Raw genomic sequence first — 18,347 nt, 5'->3', positions numbered from 1 at the left:
AAATTCTTCAAAGAGATCTGGTACCTTCTTATCAATCACCTCTTGATCAGGCTGTACAATCTTTTGCACATCCTTCGCTTCACCTGGGCTTTCCTTTACCACTTTATCTACTGTCAAATCCTGTTTTACCACATCAGCCTTCCCCGTGCTTTTCTTCAACCACCAACAGTGACTTTACATGGCCTAGTTTATTACAGTCAAAACATTTGAAACTTTTCAAGTCTCTTCCACCCTCCTGGATTTCTTTTTTACTCTGAGGTACACTCTCCTTATTACTCCCATCAGATCAGCATTACTTTTACCACTTGAGTATTTCTCATGTCCCCAGTTTCTATTCCTCACAGGCTGAAACTGATGTTGGAAACCAAGCTTTGATTTATGAACTAATTCATAATCATTTGCCATTTCTGCTGCTAACCTCGCAGTTTTAAGCCTCTGCTCTGCCACATGAGATCTCACTACATCAGGAATTGAAGTTTAAAACTCCTCCAAAAGTATAACTTCTCTGAGAGCTTCATACGTTTGGTCTATTTTCAAAGCCCTTACCCACCTTTCAAAATTACTCTGTTTGAGCATTTCAAACTCCATGTATGTTTGACCAAATTCTTTCCTTAAATTTCTAAACCTTTGTCTGTAGGCTTCAGGCACTAGTTCATATGCACCGAAGATGGATTTTTTTCACCTCCTCATACGGAGGGAATACCTCCTCCAGTAGTGATGCAAACACTTTACTAGCCCTACCTACCAGCTTTGTTTGAATCAGTAATACCCACATGTCCTGTGGCCATTTCATTTGTTTAGCTACCTTCTCAAATGAAATGAAAAAGGCTTCCACCACCTTCTCATCAAACCTTGGCAATGCTTGGACATATTTAAATAGATCCCCACCAAGCCTTCGACGATGACGCTCTTTCTCACTATCCTCCAACTGTACATTTCCCTTTACGTCTGCCAATTCTACGTCTGTCATGTTTCGTAGCAATTTTCTGAAGTTCAAACTTTCTCTCTTTTTCCCTTTCCTTTCTATCTCTTTCCTTTTCCTCTCTATCTCTTTCTTTGTTTCTTTCTTCTCTCTCCTTTTCTTTTTCCCTGATCTGTATCTCCCAATATCTTTCTTTTTCTCTCATTGCATATTCAAGCTGCTTTCATTCTTTCTCATGTTCAAGTTGCTTAATCTGCAACTAGATCTTTGCCATTTCTAATGATTCAGACTGCATCTCAGGCAACTTTAAATGCTTAGCCACTGCCATAATTACCTCTCTTTTCGCATTTTGTCAGGTAATGTTAACTGCAATGTTTTTGCCAAATCTAACAATCTGCTTTTCGTCTGTCCGTAAGGTACTGCGTGTGACCATCTCCACCCCCAAAAACTTCAGAGCCTCTGAAAAAGCCATTGTACACAACACACTCCCTACTTAAATTAGAATACCACACCTGAAAAGCATCCACAATATGCTCACCCCTCACGGTCTTTAAGTTCACTAAGCCAATCCAATAGATGGACTTTTACCCCCCTCGAGCCGCCAATTTGTTATGGGCCAGGGTTTTGAGAACCCCAAAGTGTATCATGGGAGTTCACCTGACCCACAACTTTTACTAGATTGTGGTATGGGGAGCACATGGCCCACTCTACAGGTGTGGTACAGCAGAAATGGAGAAGTATTTTTTTTAAGCAAAACAATGTTTATTCTATGAATTCAAGATAACCTTTTTAAAACAAACAATGAACATCTTAGCAACCATTAATTCAAATACAACCCCCGAAGAATACAACACTAAGTAATCCGTAAGCTGTCCTTTTAACATCCAGAAGTCTTTTTTTTTTAAACTTTTAAACAGAAGTTCAAACTCAGTTAAAAAAGTTTAATCAGGTTAATATCACTACTGCGAGCAGTTATTAGTTTTAAATCACCAAAGGATCGATTTAGTCTTTAGGTTACAGAGGGAGACTCTAATACACCTTCTGACTGTGACTGCAGCTATCCAGCTCTGAAAACGAAACTAAAACATACCCTGCAGCAAACAGCCTAATTCGAAAATTAAAAGCTGACACACAGCCCAGCTCCACCCATGTTCTGACATCACTGCAGTAGCAAACACCCATTTCTTAAAGGTACTTCCACCACAGAAATTTATATACACACTGTCATGTGAGAGTACTTTTAAGACATAGCTGTTTAAGCTGGTGTGTGTCTGTGTGTTTCCAGAGAGCTGCAGTTAGTTTAAAAAGAGCTTATGAGTGTCGGTGTTTTGCAGTGAGCTGGATTTGCTGTGATGTCTGCCATAAAAGACCATCTCTGGATCATTTGGGTGATTTAAACTCATAATAGTAAAACTTTTAACCTGATGTGATTTTGTTTAAAGGTGTTAAGTCTTTTGGAAGTTTGAAGGAACATTTTAAGGAGTTCTTTACTGTTGCAATATTTTCTGAGTTATCTTTGAAGTAAGGGGTGTTAAGAGATCCAATGTTTATTTAGGATGTTAAGTTGAGTTCATGGAATAAACAGTGTTTTGTGGTTTAAAAACCCACGTGTCCATAATTGTAATCCCACACCGAGGGAAAAAGCCGTGTGCTAGGAAAAGCAACAAATCCATTAAAGGGAGAGGTTGGTTGAACTCCATGGTACATTTTGGGGTTCGGAAAACGCCTCGCCCATAACAACACCCATTTATAAACACCCATTTCTTAAAGATACTCTCACATGACAATCTCAGTGGGCCGCAAGATTGAAATTGGGCATTTGCACTAACCATGAGCCATGAATAAGATTAAATACATTTAATACATGCCAAATATTTCATAACCAGTTACAGAATATGCTTAAATAATCATTCATATATTAACAGAACTTCAAATGGCAAAACAAATGTAATATTTCAATTATCTACATTAATACAACTTCTGGTTGGATCTGTCTTCTACAAGCTTTTTTAGGATAGGACTTAGGAATGTGCAGACGCTTCACAATTCAGCACCGAGGTTCCCATCCATTAGACTGTTGCTTTTCCTACGTCTGAGGTGTCCCGTAGCAGAGAAATTCTGCTCACATGTGAATGTTGATTCAAATAGTGACATCAATTTTGCAATGCCAGAGAACAGGATTGGGGCTCTTCAACTAAAATGCTCCTATATGAGAGGTGTGGGCGGGGGCCAGCGAATCACGCGCACATGTTTTGGGATTGCAAAAAATTGGGAAGATTCTGGGCGGCAGTGTTCGCGGTCTTAGCCAGGATAGTGGAGGAGGAGGTGGACCCGGACCCTTTGGTGCCGGAGCTCATGGAGGGGAAGATGGCCGATGTCTTGGTCTTTGCCTCTCTGATTTGCTGGAGTGGAAGTCGGCATCGCCACCCGGGGTAGCGGCTTGGTTGGGTGATCTGTATGACTTCCTGCGAATAGAGAAGATAAAGTATGAGTTAAGGGGCTCTTCATGGGGGTTTTAGGAAAGGCGGGGGATGTTTGTGTCTACATTTGAGAGGCTGTTGTCGCGCCGGGAAGGGGGGGGGGGTGATAGAGGTAAAAATATCTGTACAGACTGTACAGTTGATTGTTGGGAAGTATGCCTTCATCTAGGGAGCAATTCCTCCTCAAACTTCCCTTTATCAACCTTTGACATACTATGCCACATTTTCTCAAATCAAATTCGAATGGATTTGAGAGCTAGGAGAGGAATCGCTTCTATTCACAGAGTAGAAAAGCGGTTCTCAAAACTCTGCCAGTGTAGACAGTACTTGTATGTGTCCAGAAGACTTTAAAAAAAAAAAACTTTTAAACAGAAGCACATCAGGTTAAAGTGCGAGCAGTTATTAGTTTTAAATCACCAAAGGATCGATTTACAGTCTTTAGATTACAGAGGGAGACTCTAATACACCTTTCTGGCTGTGACTGCAGCTATCCAGCTCTGAAAATAAAACTAAAACACACCCTGCAGCAAACAGCCTAAAACTAAAGTAAAAAGCTGACAGACAGCCCTGCTCCACCCACTCTCTCACATCACTGCAGTGGCAAACACCCATTTCTTAAAGGTACTCCCACCACAGATATTTATATACACACCCATTTCTTAAAGGTACTCTCACATGACACCTCCCCCCAAGAAAAAAAAACCCCATCAACTTCAAGATGGTTTCGTTTTTCAACTTTTCACTATCCTTTAAGAAATGCACACAGTAAATATACTTTTTCGTTTCAAAAAACAACACACGCAAACAGGTATAATTATATAGTCCATTTTTTCCCCGCTCTTCTTCCAACTGAATTCTTTCTCGATTGACAGTCTCATTGAACAAGATCTCTGCACGATCCGTCCATTTCCCTACGCCTCGGCATTTCTCGTTAAAGTCAGATACTTTAGTTCAATCAGATCAGAGTCCGTAGTAATACTCCAACAGAGGAACATTGATTATTACAGCTTTCAGGCAGTCAAATGCCTGTTGAAAGTCCGCTGCCCACGGAAATTTTTGACGTTTCTTCAGCAAGTTCATCAGTGGAACAACCACTACAAAATCTTTGCACAAATGTTCAATCAAATCTATTCATGCCAAGAAATCACATTATTTCCCTTTGTCTTGAGGCTATCGGAAACTCCTCAAGGAAAGTGACTTGGGCTTTTCCAAATTCACTTTTGGCTAGGGTTATCACCAAACCCGCCTCCTGAAGTCGATCGAATAACTCCATCAGATGTTTCAAATGTTCAGTCCATGTCTGGCTGAAAATTACCAGATCGGTGATGTATACCGTACAATTGAGTAATCCTGAAACAACTTTGTTAGTTAACCGTTGAAATGTGGCTGGGGCGGTTTTCATGCCAAATGGCATAACTTTGAATTGGTATATACCATCTGGAGTCACAAAAGCTGAAATCTCCTTCGCCCTTTCGGAGAAAGGCACCTGCCAGTAACCTTTAACTAAATCCAGTTTGGAAATAAAAGCTGTTTGTCCCACTTTCTCAATGCAATCCTCCAAACGTGGAATAGAATAAGAGTCCGTTCTTGTAACTGTATTAACTTTTCTATAGTCCACACACCCAACCGTTGGGTACCGTCTGGTGTTGGTACCATCACTATGGGTGAGCTCCATATTCTGAAACCCACTCCAATTATGCCATTTTTAAGCATACTCTCAAACTCTTTGTTAACCTGTGCCAATTTTAAAGGGTTAAGTCTATATGGATGTTGTTTGTTTGGAACAGCATTTCCCACATCTACATCATGTATAGCCATTTTAGTACTTCCCAATTTATCTCCACAAACCTGCCCATGTGACATCAATAACTCTTTCAGGTCTGTCGTTATTCCTCTGGAAGGTAACTCAACAATTTATCCCAATTTTTAAGAACATCCTCGTTTTCCAATTTAATTTGAGGTCTGTCAAATTCACAGTCATCTGGATTTGGTTCATCATTTTGAGTTAGAATCATTAAAACCTCCTCCTTTTTCTCTCCTTCCCTTTCAGAGTACGTTTTAAGCATATTCACATGACTCACTAGGTGAGTCTTCCTCCTATCTGGTGTTTGTACCACATAATTCACCTCACTTAATTTCCTTTCAATCTGATAAGGTCCACTAAACCTAGCTTTTAAAGGTTCACCTACCACTGGTAACAATACTAAAACTTTATCTCCACTGGCAAAACTACAAACTTTGGATTTCTTGTCTGCTACCCATTTCATCACATTTTGTGCACCTTTTAAATGTTGTCTAGCCAATTCACCTGCTCTATTTAATCGTTCCCTAAAATTTGACATGTAATCCAATAATGTAATTTCCAATTTCACACTCACCAATCTTTCCTTAATCAATTTAAATGGTCCTCTTACCTCATGACCAAAACTAGTTCAAAAGGACTGAATTTGGTTGACTCATTAGGGGCATCCCTAATTGCAAACAGTACGAATGGAATTCCTTTATACCAATCCTCTGAATAATCGTGACAATAAGCCCTCAACATTGTCTTTAATGTCCGATGCCACCTTACTAACGCTCCCTGCGATTCTGGATGGTACGCAGTTGATTTAAATTGTTTTATTCCGAAGCTATCCATAATTTCTTTGAACTACCTGGAGGTAAAATTTGATCCTTGATCGGATTGTATTTCTGTGGGTAGTCCATATCTAGTAAAGAATTTAACTAACTCCTCCACAATCCTTTTAGTTGTAATATTATGTACTGGAATGGCCTCTAGAAACCTAGTCGACACATCCATTATAGTCAAAAGATACTGATTCCCACTTTTCGGTTTAGGAAGTGGTCCTACGCAATCAATTAGGACCCTTGTAAAAGGTTCCTCAAATGGTGGAATGGGTATTAAGGGCGCTGGTTTTATCACTGCTTGAGGTTTCCCTATCACTTGACATGTACGACATGATTGACAACATTTAACTACATCTTTATGCAGTACATGCCAATAAAAATGTTTCTGGATTTTAGCTTGAGTTTTCCTTATTCCCAAATGACCTCCCACTGGTACCTCATGTGCAACTCACAACACCTCCCTTCTATACTCTACCGGCAATACTACTTGATGAACTTCTGCCCACTTTTCATCCGTCATATGTAAAGGTCTCCATTTTCTCATCAAGACATTACTTTTACGGTAATAACACTCTGGCATACACGCAGATTCCTCTTCCGTGTATGCTTTCTGATTCATCCGTTTTATTTCTACATCCACCAATTTCCTTCACTAAAAATATCAGCCTCATCCTCCACCTATTCTTGTTCTTTTTCACCCATCTGATCAAAAATCGTTTTTGCTAATTGCACTTCATTTTCACCTTCACTCTTTGATTTTTCCTCGTCTTAACCTGTGACTTTGCGACCTTGTTACTACACAATCCGGAAAAATCCCAGGATATTCGTCCTTCAACACTTCAGTTGTCTAATTTTCCACTGGCTTATCAACCACAGTTGGCATCACTCCCACCCGTGATCCAGCTATATCATTACCCAAGATAAACTGTATTCCTGGACAAGATAGTTTCTCTATTACTCCTACTATCACTTCACCACTCTTCACTGGACTTTCCAACTTTACCTTATATAATGGAACACTACTCCTCTCGCCCTGAATTCCACATATCACCACCTTTTCTGGCAACAGTCTTCCCAAACTACATAACTCCTCATCTCTTACCATTAAAGATTGACTTGCTCCCGTATCTCTTGAAATTGTGACTTCTTTACCTGCTCCTCCTGATACACGAGTAAACTTTACCCACACAAGTAAATTCTTTAAAGACTTCTGGCACCTTCTTATTAATCATCTCTTGATCACGCTGTACAATCTTTTGCACATCCTTCGCTTCACCTGGGCTTTCCTTTACCACTTTATCTACTGTCAAATCCTGTTTTACCACATCAGCCTTCCCCGTGCTTTTCTTCAACCACCAACAGTGACTTTACATGGCCTAGTTTATTACAGTCAAAACATTTGAAACTTTTCAAGTCTCTTCCACCCTCCTGGATTTCTTTTTTACTCTGAGGTACACTCTCCTTATTACTCCCATCAGGTCACCTTTACTTTTACCACTTGAGTATTTCTCATGTCCCCAGTTTCTATTCCTCACAGGCTAAAACTGATGTTGGAAACCAAGCTTTGATTTATGAACTAATTCATAATCATTTGCCATTTCTGCTGCTAACCTCGCAGTTTTAAGCCTCTGCTCTGCCACATGAGATCTCACTACATCAGAAATTGAAGTTTAAAACTCCTCCAAAAGTATAACTTCTCTGAGAGCTTCATACGTTTGGTCTATTTTCAAAGCCCTTACCCACCTTTCAAAATTACTCTGTTTGAGCATTTCAAACTCCATGTATGTTTGACCAAATTCTTTCCTTAAATTTCCACACCTTTGTCTGTAGGCTTCAGGCACTAGTTCATATGCACCGAAGATGGATTTTTTCACCTCCTCATACGGAGGGGATACCTCCTCCAGTAGTGATGCAAACACTTTACTAGCCCTACCTACCAGCTTTGTTTGAATCAGTAATACCCACATGTCCTGTGGCCATTTCATTTGTTTAGCTACCTTCTCAAATGAAATGAAAAAGGCTTCGCCACCTTCTCGTCAAACCTTGGCAATGCTTGGACATATTTAAATAGATCCCCACCAAGCCTTCGACGATGACGCTCTTTCTCACTATCCTCCAACTGTACATTTCCCTTTACGTCTGCCAATTCTACGTCTGTCATGTTTCGTAGCCATTTTCTGAAGTTCAAACTCTCTCTCTTTTTCCCTTTCCTTTCTATCTCTTTCCTTTTCCTCACTATCTCTTTCTTTGTTTCTTTCTTCTCTCTCCTTTTCTTTTTCCCTGATCTGTATCTCCCAATATCTTTCTTTTTCTCTCATTGCATATTCAAGCTGCTTTCATTCTTTCTCATGTTCAAGTTGCTTAATCTGCAACTAGATCTTTGCCATTTCTAATGATTCACACTGCATCTCAGGCAACTTTAAATGCTTAGCCACTGCCATAATTACCTCATCTTTTCGCATTTTGTCAGGTAATGTTAACTGCAATGTTTTTGCCAAATCTAACAATCTGCTTTTCGTCTGTCCGTAAGGTACTGCGTGTGACCGTCTCCACCCCCAAAAACTTCAGAGCCTCTGAAAGAGCCATTGTCCACAACACACTCCCTACTTAAATTAGAATACCACACCTGACAAGTATCCACAATATGCTCACCCCTCACTGTCTTTAAGTTCACTAAGCCAATCCAATAGATGGACTTTTACCCCCCTCGAGCCGCCAATTTGTTATGGGCCAGGGTTTCGAGAACCCCAAAGTGTATCATGGAGTTCACCTGACCCACTTTTACTAGATTGTGGTATGGGGAGCACACTGCCCACTCTACAGGTGTGGTACAGCAGAAATGGAGAAGTATTTTTTTAAGCAAAACAATGTTTATTCTATGAATTCAAGTTAACCTTTTTAAAACAAACAAATGAACATCTTAGCAACCATTAATTCAAAAAGAACCCCCAAAGAATACAACACTAAGTAATCCGTAAGCTGTCCTTTTAACCACCAGAAGACTTTTTTTTTTTAAACTTTTAAACAGAAGTTCAAACTCAGTTTAAAAAGTTTAATCAGGTTGATTAAACTACTGCGAGCAGTTATTGGTTTTAAATCACCAAAGGATCGATTTACAGTCTTTAGGTTACAGAGGGAGACTCTAATACACCTTCTGACTGTGACTGCAGCTATCCAGCTCTGAAAACGAAACTAAAACACACCCTGCAGCAAACAGCCTAATTCGAAAATTAAAAGCTGACACACAGTCCAGCTCCACCCATGTTCTGACATCACTGCAGTAGCAAACACCCATTTCTTAAAGGTACTTCCACCACAGAAATTTATATACACACTGTCATGTGAGAGTACTTTTAAGACATAGCTGTTTAAGCTGGTGTGTGTCTGTGTGTTTCCAGAGAGCTGCAGTTAGTTTGAAAAGAGCTTGTGAGTGTCGGTGTTTTGCAGTGAGCTGGATCTGCTGTGATGTCTGCCATAAAAGACCATCTCTGGATCATTTGGGTGATTTAAACTCATAATAGTAAAACCTTTAACCTGATGTGATTTTGTTTAAAGGTGTTAAGTCTTTTGGAAGTTTGAAGGAGCATTTTAAGGAGTTCTTTACTGTTGCAATATTTTCTGAGTTATCTTTGAAGTAAGGGGTGTTAAGAGATCCAATGTTTATTTAGGATGTTAAGTTGGGTTCATGGAATAAACAGTGTTTTGTGGTTTAAAAACCCACGTGTCCATAATTGTAATCCCACACCGAGGGAAAAAGCCGTGTGCTAGGAAAAGCAACAAATCCATTAAAGGGAGAGGTTGGTTGGACTCCATGGTACATTTTGGGGTTCGGAAAACGCCTCGCCCATAACAACACCCATTTATAAACACCCATTTCTTAAAGATACTCTCACATGACAATCTCAGTGGGCCGCAAGATTGAAATTGGGCATTTGCACTACCCTTGAGCCATAAATAAGATTAAATACATTTAATACATGCCAAATATTTCATAACCAGTTACAGAATATGCTTAAATAATCATTCATATATTAACAGAACTTCAAATGGCAAAACAAATGTAATATTTCAATTATCTACATTAATGCAACTTCTGGTTGGATCTGTCTTCTACAAGCTTTTTTAGGATAGGACTTAGGAATGTGCAGACGCTTCACAAATCAGCACTGAGGTTCCCATCCATTAGACTGTTGCTTTTCCTACGTCTGAGGTGTCCCGTAGCAGAGAAATTCTGCTCACATGTGAATGTTGATTCAAATAGTGACATCAAATTGGCAATGCCAGAGAACATGATTGGGGCTCTTCAACTAAAATTCTCCAATGCAGTGTTCGCGGTCTTAGCCAGGATAGTGGAGGAGGAGGTGGACCCGGACCTGACGAATGTGATATAAAATAGTGCTTTAGAGATATTAGTTATTGTAATGTAAATATAGGCCGGTCTGATTCTGTTAGTTCACAGACACGTTAGTTTCAGAACGCATGGCAAAGCAAGGGGGAGGGGTGTCCAGCTAAGGAGGAGAAAAGGATGCTGGGTAATAGGAGGCCAGAGGAAGGGATGAGAAGTGAGCCAATCAGGATGTATGGCCAGGTCAGGAGGGGTATAGAATGACCTATGGGAATCGTGTATGTGAAACTTGATGCCATTTGAATGTATTTGCAGAAATCCCTTTGTCTCCTTCTTCATTCATTTTCCAGGGGTATAGGAGACTGGTTCTGTGTCCTGTGTCTGAGAAACGAATCAGACTTGCAAGTCAAATAAAAATAACTAATAATAAATAACGGGTAAAGAAATTTATGATTTGTCAGACCCTTCGGTGCCGATATTTGGGGTTTCAGAGAAGCCGGAGCTCATGGAGAGGAGGAAGGCCGATGTCTTGGTCTTTGCCTCTCTGATTTGCTGGAGTGGAAGTCGGCATCGCCACCCGGGGTAGCGGCTTGGTTGGGTGATCTGTATGACTTCCTGCGAATAGAGAAGATATAGTATGGGTTAAGGGGGGGGGGGGGAATAAAGGTTTAAAAAAATCTGTACAGACTGTATAGTTGATTGTTGGGAAGTATGCCTTCATCTAGGGAGCAATTCCTCCTCAAACGCCCCTTTATCAACCTTTGACATACTATGCCACATTTGCTCAGATCAAATTCAAATGGATTTGAGAGCAAGGAGAGGAAGCGCTTCAAATCACAAGAGTAGAAAAGCGGTTCTCAAAACTCTGCCAGTGTGGACAGCACTTGTATGTGTACTGATGGAGCATATTAATTGCCTGGATCAGTGTTTTTCCAGCATTTCTTTTAAATTTGGGAAGTCAGTGTAATCACATAAAGATATCTGAGTGGACATTAACTGCAGGTATAGTATGAATTTTCTTACACTACCAACTAGTGTGGGCAAGAGGTAATTTCGCTCCCCTACAATGACTCATTCAACAAGTTCAGGTGACCAGTGATGTTGACGAGAAAAGCCACACCCAAAACCCAGTTTTCATCTTCTAGCTCGGTATATTTGAGATTTCTGTGCAAGAAACTGTTGTTTTTAAGTGCCAAGAAGCGGTCCAGTGCTTCACCACGGCTTAGCCAGCGCACTTCAGTGTGCATGATAAGGTTTTCATATTTTGTTTCAATTTGGTCCACAAGTTCCACAAACTGACAGTAAGGCACATCTGAAGTTAATAACCTGTACCACTTTGTCCATTATAACTTTCAGTCTGTCTCGCATGTCAAGTTTAGCGCAGAGCACTGCTTGGTATATTATGCAACACGCACCAAAGTTGTCAGGTACAAAAGCTTTCAACAAAACTATAAATTCAAGACATTTTCCGGTCATGGAGGGACACCCATCATTTGTAACTGATACAAAGGTAACTTGTGCGCTTTAAAAAATATCAGTAAATGTCTAGAAAAATACGAAGCCCTGTGCTCACCTGTGTATGTCAAGAGATCTAAAAGTTCTTCTGTCACATTGAGATCATTGTCAACATAATGAACCTATATACAGAGCAGATATCGTTAATATCTTTGCATTCATCCAGTGCTACACTGATAGCTTCACTTGAATGTACAGGTTTGAAGTACTGCTCTGCCAGATCGGCAGCGCTTTCTTGCCCTCTGAGACCTACAGTACGCCTAAGTTGCAGACATTTAACACATTTGATCATTTACTCTTGGTTTTCAAATCCAGCAAATAAAACATCTAAGGATTCAATAATGCATTCTTTCAACGAATCGCCTGATTGCAAGTAAACAAGCAATCTGAAAGTGAGCCACAATCACTGCATCATTCTCATTTACTGTTTTCTAAGTATCTTCACCTGTGTTTTCATGGCTTCCTTTAGATTTGAGAGCTGATGAGCACGTTGGGCAGAGCGTACTGGAAATATTGCCATGAAAGTAATGCCGTGTTTCATAAAGTTCTTAACATTGTATTTGTTATTTGGAACTGCTATCACCTCCTTGAAAAATAAAATTACTGTTTCTGTTCAGTAACAAAATAATCCCGCTTCCAACTCTCTTGCACCAGTAACAAAATAATCCTGCTTCCAACTCTCTTGCACCATTCTGTCCTCATCACCAACTTTTCACTTTTTGGCCACTTCTTCTTCTTCTGCATTTTTTTTGATTTTGCATTTGATTCTCCTTCTTCACCACGCCACTTCAACACAAAGTGACCCATTAGGCAGGAGCTAAGTAAATAGCCGCCCAAAAATATATATCAAAAAATGCAACCTCCCACACGTATCCTGGAGTCATGAACAAAAATAAATAATAAATAAATAATCATTATTATTGTCACAAGTAGGCTTACATTAACACTGCAATGAGGTTACTGTGAAAATCCCCTAGTCATCACACTCCGACACCTATTCGGGTTCACAGAGGGTCTAATTCACCTAACAGCATGTCTTTCGGGACTTGTGGGAGGAAACCGGAGCACCCGGAGGAAACTCACGCAGACGCAGGGATGTGCAGGGTAAGTGAATTGGCTGTGTTAAATTGCCCCTGGATTGGAAAAATGATTGGGTACTCTAAACTTATATTAAAAAAATAAAGGCATACAGCACAAGAGCAAGGAGATTAGCTGAATTTGTACAAGACACTAGTTAGAACTTAGCTGGAGTATCATGAACGATTCTGGGCATCATACTATAGGAAAGATGTGGACACATTGGAGTGTATAAGAGATTTACAAGAATGGTTCCAGGAATGAGAAACTTCAATTATGAGAATAGATTAGAGATTAGGACTGTTTTTCTTGGAGAGAAGATGGCGAAGAAGAAATTTGTTGAAGGTTTTCAAAACCACGGAGAGACTGGGCAGAGCAGGCAAGGAGAAACGTGCACCCCCTCGTAAAAGGATCGAAAACGAGAGGGTGCACGTTTTAGTGATTTGCAAAAGAAGCGAATGGGATGTGAGAGAAATAAATATTTTTGCACAGCAAGTCTGGAATGCACCGCCTCGAATGTGGCGGGGGCAGGTTCAATCATGGTTTTCAAGAGGGCATTATTAGATGATTGAATGGAAACAATGTGCAGGGTCACATTGGGAATGCCACCAAGTCACAATGTTCATTTGGAAGGCCAGTGCTGACACAACTGGTTGAATGGCTGTGGTAAACCACTGTTGCACCTCTATTAGGTGATGTACAGTAGGACCTGTACTATAGGCACATTGGTAGTCCCTGCCTGCTGGCTCCACCCAGTAGGCGGAGTATAAATATGTGTGTCCTCCAGACTGCAGCCATTTCGCCAGCTGCTGTGGGAGGCCACACATCTTAAGAGCAATAAAGCCTCAGTTATACCCAACTCAAGTCTTTCTGCAATTGATCGTGCATCAATTTATTGCTCTAAGATTTTCAAAAGATGGACCTCTGTATCAAACACGATCGTCTGCATCTGGATCCGCATTCAAGCGACGCCAAAAAGGACTTTCAACACTGGCTAGCTTGCTTTGAGGCGTACATCAACTCGGCTTCCACCCCTGTCTCGGAGGCTCAGAAGATACAGATCCTGTACTCAAGGTTGAGCTCCAGCGTCTTTCCGCTAATCCAGGACGCACTGAACTACGCCAAGGCCATGATGCTTCTCAAGGAGAATTATGCTCAGAAGACGAACACGCTCTTCACCAGGCACATACTTGCCACTCGCTCTCAACTCCCTGGTGAGTCCATAGAAGACTTCTGGCGGGCCTTAATCCCACTCGTCCGGGACATGGACTGTCAGGCCGTTACGGCCACTGAACATTCAAACCTCCTTATGCGGGACGAGTTTGTTACGGGGATTGGGTCGGACCTCATACGCCAGCGACTGTTAGAGGGGGCCAAGCTCGACCTAGCAGAGACAAAGAAACTAGCGCTCTCCATAACGGTCGCCTTGCGCTCTCCATAACGGTCGCCTTGCGCTCTCCATAACGGTCGCCTCGCGCAACATTCAGGCCTACACCCACAGCCGCGCGGCCCACCCCTCCTACGCATCGTGGACCCCACAGACGGCTGCACCAGCGGGGGCCTTACCCAGTCATCACGCCTGCGCACGCGCCAGCCAGCAAACCCCAGGGGTCCCCGATGTTATTTCTGCGGCCAGCAGAAACACCCCCGCCAACGCTGCCCGGCCTGCGCTGCCCTTTGTAAGGCTTGCGGCAAGAAGGGGAACTTCGCCGGGGTGTGCCAGGCGCGTGCAGTCGCCGCTATCGCCCCCACACCCCTCGTTTACGGACAATGGCCGCCGCCATCTTGACCTGCCCGGACCACGCGCGGCCAGTGGGCGCCGCCATCTTCTCCCCCTCAGACCACGTGCGGCCAGGGGGTGCCGCCATCTCCCCCCCCACCCCGAGCAACACGTGCGGCCCATGGGCAACACCATCTTGTTCAACCCCCACCACATGCGGCTCATGGGCGCCACCATTTTGTACTCCTCTAGATCTTCAGCCGCTATTTTGTCCTCCTCGAGATCTTCAGGCGCCGCCATCATGTCTTCCCCACGGCACATGGGCACCGCCAGCGTTCGAGGACCAGGGCCCCCCGGGCTCCCCGCCATCCTACACCAGCGACGACCGACCACGACTCGCCTCAGTGACCAGTCTCGTTCGCACAACCTGGCCACCACATCGACCAGCATTAAAATCAACAGACACGTGACCCGCTTGACTGCTGGACTCCGGGAGCACCGAAAGCTTCACCCACCCCGATACGGTAAGGCGCTGCTCCCTCGCGGTACACCCCGCCAGCCAAAGAATCTCCCTGGCCTCCGGATCCCATTCCGTGGCGATCCGCAGGTACTGTACGGTCACGCTCACGGTCCAGGGCGTAGAATTCAGCGGCTTCTGCCTCTACGTCCTCCCTAACCTTTGCGCTGCCCTACTATTCGGCCTGGACTTCCAGTGCAACTTCCAACCTCCAGAGCCTAACCCTGAAATTCGGCGGGCCCTACCACCCCTCACTGTGTGCGGCCTCGCGACCCTAAAGGTCGATCCACCTTCCCTCTTTGCCAATCTACCCTCGGATTGCAAACCCGCCGCCACCGGGAGCAGACAGTACAGCACCCAGGACAGGACCTTCATCAGGTCCAAGATCCAGCGGCTGCTTCGGGAAGGCATCATCGAGGCCAGCAACAGCCGCTGGAGAGCTCAAGTGGTAGTAGTTAAAACTGGGGAGAAACACAGAATGGTCGTGGACTACAGCTAGACCATCAATCGGTACACGCAGCTCGACGCGTACCCCCTCCCACGCATATCTGATATGGTCAATCAGACTGCACAGTACCGGGTCTTCTCAACGGTAGACCTCAAATCCGCCTACCACCAGCTCCCCATTCGTAAATCAGACCGTCCATACACTGCCTTCGAGGCAGACAGCCGCGTCTATCACTTCGTCAGGGTTCCCTTCGGCGTCACCAACGGGGTCTCGGTCTTCCAAAGGGTGATGGACCGAACGGTCGACCGGTACGGTTTGCGGGCCACCTTTCCATACCTAGACAACGTCATCATCTGCGGCTATGATCAGCAGGACCACGACGCCAACCGTGCCAAATTTCTCCGCACCGCCACTCTCCTAAACCTCACCTACAAGGAGAAGTGCATGTTTAGCACGACCCGCTTAGCCATCCTCGGCTATGTGGTCCAGAACGGAGTTCTGGGGCCCGATCCCGACCACATGCACCCCCTCCTGGAGCTTCCTCTCCCCCACTGCCCCAAGGCCCTCAAACGCTGCCTGGGGTTCTATTCGTACTACGCTCAGTGGGTCCCAAACTATGCGGACAAGGCCTGCCCACTCCTACAGTCAACCCTTTTTCCTGACTACCAAGGCACAACAGGCCTTCACCCGTATCAGAGCAGATATCGCCAAGGCCGGGATGCACGCAGTAGACGAGACACTCCCCTTTCAAGTAGAGAGCGACGCATCAGACGTCGCCCTAGCCGCCACCCTCAATCAGGCAGGCAGACCCGTGGCATTCTTTTCCCGCACCCTTCATGCCTCAGAAATTTAGCACTCATCCGTCGAAAAAGAGGCCCAAGCTATCGTTGAAGCTGTGCGGCATTGGAGGCATTACCTGGCCGGCAGGAGATTCACTCTCTTCACTGACCAACGGTCGGTGGCCTTCATGTTCAATAACACACAGCGGGGCAAGGTCAAGAATGATAAGATCTTGAGGTGGAGGATCGAGCTCTCCACCTACAATTACAAGATTTTGTATCGCCCCGGTAAGCTCAACGAGCCCCAGATGCCCTATCCCGAGGTACATGTGCCAGCGCACAGGTAGACCAACTCCGGACCCTGCACGACAGTCGTCGTCACCCGGGAGTCACACGGTTGTACCATTTCATAAAGGCCCGCAAACTGCCCTACTCCGTCGAGGAAGTATGGACAATCACCAGGGACTGCCAGGTCTGTGCGGAGTGCAAGCCGCACTTCTACCGGCCAGACCGTGTGGGGATTTCAAAGGGCCCCTCCCCTCCACTGACCGTAACACGTATTTTCTCAGTGTGGTTGATGAGTACTCCAGATTCCCCTTCGCCATCCCATTCCCCGATATGACGTCTACCACCATCATCAAAGCCCTCAACACAATCTTCGCTCTGTTCGGTTTCCCCGCCGACATCCACAGTGACAGGGAATCCTCCTTCATGAGCGATGAGCTGCGTCAGTTCCTGCTCAGCAGGGGTATCGCCTCCAGCAGAACAAGCTACAACCCCCAGGGAAACGGACAGGTAGAGAGGGAGAATGGGACGGTATGGAGGGCCGTTCAACTGGCCCTACGGTCCAAGAACCTCCTGGCCTGCTCCGTAGACATGTCCAACTCCACAAGGCGGACCCGTTGGTGGAAAGGGTGCAATTGCTCCATGCAAACCCCCAGTATGCCTATGTGGCGTACCCCGACGGCCGCCAGGATACTGTCTCCCTCGGGGACCTGGCACCAGCAGGTCACACACACACACACACACACACACACACACCCCCAGCCCGGCACCACCCTCACCTCCGGGGTGCTCCCACCATTAACCCCCCCGGGACCTCTCCCTGCCCACGCTCGAGGATGAAGAGGATTTCAGCACGCTCCCGGAGGATCCGGACATCAGACCAGCATCGGCATCGCCACCACCACTACGACGCTCCCAGCGGCACATCAAGGCCTCGGACCGGTTAAACCTCTAACTGGTCCACTGGACTTCAAAAGACATTTTTTTTTCTCTCTATCAAAAATTGTAAATGTAAAAAGAAAACCATTTGTTGTATATAGTTCTCCACCACTTCCGCCGGACTCAATTTTTAACAGGGGTGAATGTGGTAAACCACTGTTACATCTCTATTGCTCTGTGCTCACATCTCTTATTAGGTGATGTACGGTAGGACCTGTTCTACAGGTACGTTGGTAGTCCCTGCCTGCTGGCTCCGCCCAGTAGGCAGAGTATAAATATGTGTGTCCTCCAGGCTGCAGCAGGAGGCCACACATCTTAGAGCAGTAAAGCCTCAGTTGTACCCAACTCAAGTCTTTGTGCAATTGATCATGCATCAATGGCCTCCTGTGATAAGGGTGGCCCTGGTCTGTTCTAGAATAGTCTCTGGCCTGTCAACCTCGCACAGCTCACCAAATAGATTCCGCCGTAGGGTCAGTTTTTGTGGGACAAGGATAGGCGTCCAAGCTTCAGTTGATGAAGAAGATCATACGGACTGGTGTTTCTCTCCGCACCGACGCCGCTGAGTTCACCTCCGCCTCCTTCGATGGGCTCAATAAGGGGCGGGTCACCACGGCTGCGCCTCGCGCACGCGAGTTGCCCGCCAATCCCGTTGCCCGGCCTGCGCCGCGGGGGCTGCTGGGAACCGTAGTCCT

The 18,347-nt window shown here is 44.5% G+C and overlaps 1 long non-coding RNA gene across 1 annotated transcript; it reads right to left on the bottom strand.

Moving 5' to 3' along the window:
- Positions 1-1,662: 1,662 nt before the first annotated feature.
- Positions 1,663-18,262, bottom strand: LOC140427749 (uncharacterized). The gene is made up of 3 exons (XR_011948625.1): positions 18,106-18,262; positions 10,839-10,990; positions 1,663-3,387 (listed from the first exon to the last, which is right to left on the bottom strand). It is a non-coding gene; the product is annotated as an uncharacterized lncRNA (long non-coding RNA).
- Positions 18,263-18,347: the final 85 nt, after the last annotated feature.

Source organism: Scyliorhinus torazame, chromosome 8 (genome assembly GCF_047496885.1).
Source record: "Scyliorhinus torazame isolate Kashiwa2021f chromosome 8, sScyTor2.1, whole genome shotgun sequence".
Lineage (NCBI taxonomy): Eukaryota > Metazoa > Chordata > Chondrichthyes > Carcharhiniformes > Scyliorhinidae > Scyliorhinus > Scyliorhinus torazame.
This window is presented reverse-complemented; position numbering and strand designations above follow the sequence as displayed.